The 8,507-nt window shown below is 44.3% G+C and overlaps 1 pseudogene; it reads right to left on the bottom strand.

Annotated features, from left to right (window-relative positions):
• Positions 1-405: 405 nt before the first annotated feature.
• Positions 406-7,882, bottom strand: LOC123135475 (disease resistance protein RPM1-like; annotated as a pseudogene).
• Positions 7,883-8,507: the final 625 nt, after the last annotated feature.

Raw genomic sequence — 8,507 nt, 5'->3', positions numbered from 1 at the left:
GTTTGTTGGTCACAGAATTTTCTTTCATTGTCAGGATGTTGATTCTTCTCAAGAAAGAAAAAAGCGACAAGTCTGTGGGGATGATATCTCTGCCCGTTGCTCCACTTGAGTGTTTTATGCAGAACCATCGAAGCAGTCTTGAAGCTGCAGTGCCATCTGTGTGCTCGTCTTCTAGGTCTTTATATTCAGAAAAAGAGAATGTCTTTGTGGTGTTGAATGCTTGCTGCTCCTTACAAAAAAGTAAACAAAAGAAATACTTGCAGCATTAGTTCGGCCGAGTGAGAGTGGCATGCATAGACCAGTTCTTTTTTATGAACAAATACATTGATAAGTAGTTCTGCAATGACTACTGACTCAAAAAATTGAAGTCAAGCCACAGATTTGTAAACCTGGAAGTCAACGACATAGGAAGAGTTGTGAAATTTAATTCAATGTGAAGAACAAACATCTTCATATGTCAGCATTTCGGTATCTACTATAGTACGTAGAATACAGTAGCAAGTGCGCACACGAATCCAGAGAGAGAGACAAGAGAGTTTAGTCAACAAAATTCACTCTCACGTGCTTCATATGCTCCACCTGCCTCTCCACGTCTTTCTTGAGTTCGCTATTAGACAACCGAATTTCCTTGAGGCTTGTGAGGACCGCTGGCAGCCCGGAGAATCCATTCAGCTCAACACACAAATCAACTTGTAGCAGCTCGAGCTTAGGCAATGCGTCTTCTTCAAACGACACCGACTCGAGGATGTATAATCGTGAGAGATGTAGCTCCATGAGACTCGGGAAAGATGAGCTCCGGAATTGGAGATGTGTCCCCGTGAACGCATCCCAGAGGCGTAGGACTGCAAGATTTGGTAGGAACCCAAGGGCTTGTATGGAATCTTGCCTCAAGTAGCTCTCCCGTAGCACCAGCTTGGAGAGATTCTGAAGCATATGGATCCATTTTGGTACATTGGTTAGCCTACCTTCCAGAGTGAGGCTCTCCAGGCTGCTTGGTGGCAACAAACCTTCACCCAAACAACCATCCAAAGAACCATCAAATATTTCACTTGCCACTGATAGAGATCCAAGTTGATTGTGACCAGCAATGGCAGACCATAACTCCTTAGTGTTTTCGCTACTAATACCAGCAACTCTAAGCTTACGCACCTGAGTAAGCTCCCCTATCTCTTTTAGAGTGGTCTTTCCATTGCTACGAGAAACATTGACAAAACCTAATGTGTGAAGGACCTTCAATTTACCAATCCCTCTAGGAAGCACAACACCATCTAGCTGCCTCTCCTGGAAGCGGTATAGATTGAATATATCATACCTGTTCAAACCAGCATCTAAAACTTGTGGTCTCAAGAAAACATGAGAGCTGAACACACAATTGGCACATGTCCCACCTTCGGAAAAACCATCAGCATCATACATTTGAACTATGTCATCTCCCTTGACATTGCCTCCTGCATTCTGACCACTATCTGCATGAAGGTACTGCAGCTCCCGGAGATTGGTGATTGTTGTTGGCAACTCAAATATACGGGTACCTCTAACATCCAGTGTTTGGAGGTGCCTCAAATTCCCCAAACAATTAGGCAGGCATAAAATGTTGTGACATCCTCGTAGAGAAAGGTACTTGAGGTGACGTAGCTGCCCGATTTTTTCAAGATGATGATCTCTTAACCCCAGTGTGTCCTCTAAGTCAAGCACTCGCACAAACCTCATATTTTCGGAGATGAAGAAAGATCTCCACTCCCCAAACACGGTCAATGACCGTACATGTGACAAGTCTAGCATGCTCTCCAGTACATCTTTATCCCTTTTCCAGTTGCTGCCAATGACAAGATGACGTATTGCACCTTGTGTGTCACTCAAACAACATCCTTCCTCCAGCGTCAAAACAAGGTTTTCCTCCCTAGCCTTTGAGATGCATATTTCACGGATCATATCATGAAGTTGGCAAGAATTGATTTTTTGACTGTATTGGTCTGTCCCTTCCCCAGGATCATACTCCTATCCAAGAGCTCATCAAAGTACCTCCGACAGAGTCCAGCTGCAGTTATGCCATGCATATCCCTTGAGTAACCCTCTGCAATCCACCGCCTCATCAAGCGACCCCACCTAATTCTCTGGTCTTCTTGAAATATGGATAGGTATAAGAAAGCAGACTTGAGATGGTATGGCAAACCATCGTAGCTCCTCATAAGAATGGTCTTTATTTTCCTAAGCTCAGGATTCATCTCCAGTTCAATGCTAATGCTATCGCTCATCTTCCTCCATTCATTAGCAGTTTTTGGCTTAGTGGCAAGGAATCCACCAATGATCGAAATTGCAAGGGGAAGTCCATCACATTTCTGCAGGATAAGCCTTGCTTGCTCCACCATAGCTGGGGCTAAATAATTTACTTCCAAATTGTCCTTGAATACCTGCAAACAAACATGAATTGACAAAGTCAACTATCTGGATTAAAGATTTACTGATGCTTAATTAAAAATATGAAAAAATATGAACTTGATTGTCTTAGGTTCAACTTGTGGCTTCTGGAAGCCAAAGCCCTGAACCTTAGGGTAAGTTTGTGATAAAACTTGTCTCTCCTCATTGGATTTAACATTTTGTTGGAATTACGAAGGGATATTGAACTGAAATTCTCTACATATGGAAAATTCCCTGAGCATTGGAATTTCGATGTATCCTGGGTGTGCACTAATCAATGTAATCATAGATACTGCTACATTTCAAATGTGCACCTAGGAGCACAATTGTGATCATTCAAATATGCACCCAGAAGCACATGTTCTGGGAAGAAAAAAAACATTTATGTACTTCACAAAATTCTAATAATACAACTTTTTGCCTATGAAATGGAAAACAAATTTGTGGGCAATTTTTTTCCTACTTTAGCCCTTGAAATTTGTATGAATAAGCCTGATAACAAACCTGATGTCAGGTTGGCAAATTTATTTTCATGACAAGATACACTCCAAACAGTAACAACAAAAAGAATACACTTTTATTTTCTGACAAGACCCACTCCAGACAATACCTGCAGCAAAAATAATCACTCCTAACAAAGTAATTTAGCTACTTTGATAGCTTCCAGTAAACAAACAAGTACAATTCCTTGAGTATGGTGAGAAAATTTGACGTTGCAACTGACTCAAGGAGGCAAAACGTATACAAGTATACAATAGCGTTTCCAGGGCAAGAAAGAATGTAGTTGATTGCTCCAGGGACCTACATAATTACAATCTGAACAAAAATCTTTATTGCATTTCTGTGGCATGTGGGGAAAAAAATTTGGGGCACAAAATTTATAGTTTAACTGCTCAAATCAACTGCAATCTTTTTATGAAACTTTTTTTTCCAAGAGAGCACAAATGCTTTGGTCTTCTTGCACTGATAAAAAGAAATACAGGGGAAAGACTGTGCCATTACAAACAAACACTAACACAGAGGACAACAGCTGATAACCATTAGATTCTCACTACAACAGATACTCCACCAAATCAACGACGACGTAGACCAGCCGAAACCTGTCATGGGGAGAGAGAATATAGCAAGAAGGGCGGAGCTAGGCCATCCAAACTTGAGAGAAAACAGTTAACCATCAACGACAGTGAATTAGCACCTCACACCATCGACAAACACGCACCTGCCACACACAAGGTCTATCCTCCCACCAAGTAGGACATATAGGGCGTTACACACAGGAGGAGGAAGCTCTGGCAGGCCCAAGACAAGCACACAAGAAAGATCAGAACAAATATGTTGACCCATCAACCGTGGCTGGCAAACTAGCTATGGCATTGCCCATAAAGCCCCACCCTACATCTATCGCGATGAACTTCTGAGCCACCAGATGTTGACCGACCATTGACTCATAATGCAGACAACCCATGCTAGCCAAACATGGCTGTCGTCCAGAAAACCTTGATGCACTCAGACACCAGCAAAAACAGGCGTTTGAGCCACATCGGCAGGACAACATGGCACAAGTTCCTCAATGAGCCACTCCCTTGCCACGTGAAGCCATAATACCAACACATCGTAGATGCCGTCATGCACCTGCGAACTAGACGATGACCCACGGATCCAACAAGCAGCCAGCCATGGCTCACATGAGCATGGCAACAAGCATGTTGCTGCCCTGGCCTCCGGTGAATCTACAGCAATGCCACTGGCAGAATCCCGATAGTATCGACAAACATGTCAGTTGATGGCCACCACCGGCCCATCATCAACCACCATGTGGAGGTCCCAACATGCCTAGCCCATCATGGCGCCTTCCCAAAATTTAGCAAGCCGGTCCAGATCTAATGGTGGATATCTTCCTAGATCTAACATTTTGTATGTACAAAACTAATAGAGTTTAAACATTTTTTGCAAAGATGTCATCCTTTATACTTCTAAATCCAGATTGAAAGAAATGCCTAACTTAGAAATATAATGTCACATGAGGCAGAACTATTTTAACGTGAAGCAGAACCTATATGAAAGGGAAGAAAGGATACTAGTTATAAAATCACCTTCTTTATGAAGAGGTCAAGTGCAGCATCATCTTTCAGACCATCAAGATGGCAGATGTACTTGTCCTCTATTGAACAATGTTTGGCAATATCTTTTTTTCGTGTGGTGACTATGATCCTTCTAGCATTGCCCAAACAATGTTTGACCAAGTCCCATTCAAAAGTGGTCGATACATCATCAAGAACAACAAGGCACTCTTTTATTTTTAGTACATCAGCTAGCTGCTCCTTCAAATCTTCAAGTTTCATCCCGGCTAACTTTTTCTTTCGTTCTAGCAGGCTGTTCATCAATAGTATTCTGAAGCTGCAGAGCCAAATCTCTAAGGAGTACCTCAGGGTTAAAAGGACGCAATGCAGTGGCCCAAGCACGCTTCCAGACACCAAGCTCTTGGCTTCGGTAGATGCTCCGGACGAGGGTGGTTTTTCCAAGACCACCCATTCCCCAAACAGAAACCACCTTACAGCCTCGATTGTTGTCTGGTTGGCCAACTAAATTGATGACATTAGTTTTCTCAGTTTCTCGCTTACATAGCACTTCATCAGCCAGTGCCAGTGTCCTGCTGCGATCAAACTTCTTTCTAGCAGTTGAGTTGCAAATTTTGTCTTCATCTGCATTGTTAGGTTTTTGATCTTCCTCCAGTATTTCACCGGCGGGCACTGCTGTGTGTTTCTCACTAGTAGTAACTTTGTTTGAGTCAGAAATGGGCTCAGCAGCAGAACATGATGCATGAATAACCTGAACAAAGAAACAGATCTATGAGAATTTATGTACTTGTGATCTCCACACTTTCACATCTAGACTACCTGCGTGTCATTTTAGATGTTGAGGATTTTCAAGTGCACCGGTAAGAGGCATATCTCACACGTCTCAGCTTTGTTTCCCTCCAAAGTTTCTTAAATATGTTTGAGCACCAGGATTAGCTCACTCATACGCAGATGTTTGAAACATTTAGCGAGGGCATTATACCCAACAAATTATCCAAGTTCATATGTATCCTCAGTACAACTTTAATGAACAATGTGCTTTTCAATTAGCGTAAATTCCACTATGGGGCATGTCTCAGTTTTATTTCTCTCAAATCTTAAAGTTTGTTAAAAAAATTGAGCACCAGAATTAGCTCGTTCATATAAAGTTGTTTAAGCTAGCTAGCTAGACTGCTTGGCTGCGCACATTTGTGTGCATGGTGTGTGTGGATAAACAGAACATACTACTGAACATTTATACAAACCAAACATAATCCATGGACAGAGAATTCAAGATTTGAATTTCAGAGTCCCACCTTCAGTTTCGCCTTGTCCACAGCAGCAACCATTGCTTTGTCGTTGTTGTCAATTAAACTGATCTGTTCCTGTGATGTCTGCAATTAGAAGTGAAATGAAAATAAGAATCAATCATCCATAAAGAAAAAATAACAAGTCAATAACAGAAACCATGCAGGAAAAACATTTACCTTCTTGTGGAACAAATAAATAGTTTGATCATATGACAACTGCCTGAACTTGGACATCTGATACGGTTTCTCTGTGCACAAGCATGCAATTTCATCTTGCTGTGTGGAAACGATGATTCTACTTTGTCTCTTGTTTTCAGGAAAGTACTTCTTAATGCAATGCCACTCTTCTATTGTGGACAGGTCAATAATGACAACAAGGTAGCTATTGCTACACAACTGTGCATTAAACACACGGACTAAATCACTTTGAGTCATCTTCTCCATCTTGGCCAGAACATTAGCCCCGACACTTGTTACTTGTTCTGCCTTTCCAACCTCATCATGGGAACTTTCATAGAATTGCTTGACCAAGCTCTGCAGGAACTCTTGTGGATTGAAAGGATGCATCAACCTAATCCAAGCACGGAATCCAAACCTTTTCAGCACCATTGGGTCATCATAAACTTCCTGGATGGCAGGCGTCTTCCCACGATTACCGCTAGTTCCCCACACGGCGATCACCCTAAGGTCAACATCGTTGCTGGTAATCAGCTGTTGGAGGTTCACCTCTGATGATTTTCTGTGGTCCAAGGCAGTAAGCCTTGCTTCGTTCATGCCAAACATTGCTTCAGTGGCGATTTTGGCCTGCTCCTCTGTCGCTGAAGGCTTGGAGGCTGAGCTCTCCTTGATGAGGCGATAGCGCAGGTTCCTGTTGCTCACGTCCTCCACCTTGGCCCTGAGCTCCTTCACCTCCTTGGCAATGCGGCGTCGATCCATTGGGTTGCGGGGGATGCACCCTAAGAATGACTTTTTCTCCGAGTAGAGGCCGAAATCCATGAGGCTGTCCTCCACCTTGTAGGCCAGAACCCCGATCTGTTTCACCCAGGTTGCGAGCACCTTGTTCTGACTCTGCTCCTCATCAGCCGTCATCAGGAACGACTGCATCATCTGCAGCTCGTCTCTGATGAAGTCCACGTCGGACTCAACGCCAAGCTGCAGCCCGATTTCCTCCGCCGCCTTGGAGCTCGCATAGCCGAGCGCGCCATCGAGCACGGCCTTGCCCACGCTCACCGCCGTCGCCTCCATGCCTCTCTTGTCCCTCTGGCTCTGCTGGAGGAGGTGCAGGTGCTAGTGCTAGCTCTGGTGGGTGGAGCAAAATGTGGATCCGGCCGGAGGTGCTGGCGGCTGGCCGGTGTTATGGAGCAGCAGATGGACTGATGTAGTGCTAGTAATGAGTGAACCACACAATGCAGCTGGTGGATTGATGGACGATAATGAGTGATGGAGACATTGCACATGATGAAGTAATGATCGGCAGTGGCTTTGAAGGACAGACGCGTCAGCCGTGAGCAAGAAACTGTACGCCGGAACCCAAAACGAGCAAGCAGGGCGGCGTGGGCGTCGGCCCCCTCCACTCACTCACTTGTACTACTACTCTTGTTGGTTGGGCCGCCGCTGATGAGTAATCAGAATCAATTCAACAAGATAGAAATCAGAACCAAAATGATCGAATCTCACAAGCTGCCGACACTGCAGCTGATGGATTGAATGCAGAGAAATGAGTGACCGACGACATTGCAGTGCAGCTGGGGCTGGGTTGGGGTAAAATGGACGGCATCTGGGCTGGGGTAAAACGGACGGCAGCTGGGTTAGGCCCCCACCACTGTCTTGTCGGTCGGGCCACCGCCGCGACCCCGCGCCCACGCCCGCGCCCCGTCGCCGTCGGACCGACGACGCGGCCGGAATCGAACCGCCGCAGCGGCGATCGCCATTGGGACCGCCGCGCGACGAATCGCCACAGCTGGGCATCGGACTACCACCGCACCCCGTCGCCAGGCAGGCTCCGTCATCGCCAAAGCTTCGCCGGCGGCGGATCAAGGCACCAGATTTTTCTGATTTGGGGCTTGTGTGATTGCGGTAGCGCTATCCGGTCCGATGCTCCCTAGAGCGAAGCAACGCGCATTATCTGGGGGGCAGCGTATTACGCTTACGAAACGCGAAGGCGTACTTCTCCTCTTTCAATCACGTTCCCCCTCAACGCTTACATTTTTCTTTTTCGAAAAACCTTCCGATCTATTCATCTTCAATCATGTCAGTACAACGAACACTAAGAATAATAAAAATTACATATAGATCCGCAGACCATATGAATATAATTATGAAATGCAAAGGTGAAATTTGAAACAAGTATGGTGGTCCAGCCAACTTTAAGTAGTTGTCCTTCACATCAGTTTTCTTTTTTTGCAAATTTCACAAAACACTTTGTATGAATAATAATTACATTTCTTTATTGTTTCATCGGCAATATTTTTTTTTTTGTGAGAATGTTTCCTTTGCAACTTAGGATTCTATACCGAAGTTGCAGTAAATACGATCGGACATAAAGAAACGGAATTATTTAGAATCATCTCCTTTCCTGGAAGTGTCAACCAAGACCAGGTACTACATTAAATTACTGAATGGTCGGTGTTCAATAAAAAGATTTATTTTCTCCGTTTTTAGAACAAAATTATTCAATGGACACAGAGTTGTGTGGCACTATCACATTTGCCTTCATCTTGTA

This window comes from Triticum aestivum, chromosome 6B (assembly GCF_018294505.1).
Source record: "Triticum aestivum cultivar Chinese Spring chromosome 6B, IWGSC CS RefSeq v2.1, whole genome shotgun sequence".
Taxonomy (NCBI): Eukaryota; Viridiplantae; Streptophyta; class Magnoliopsida; order Poales; family Poaceae; genus Triticum; species Triticum aestivum.
The sequence above is the reverse complement of the archived record's forward strand: the minus strand, read 5'-3'. Positions and strand labels throughout refer to the sequence as shown.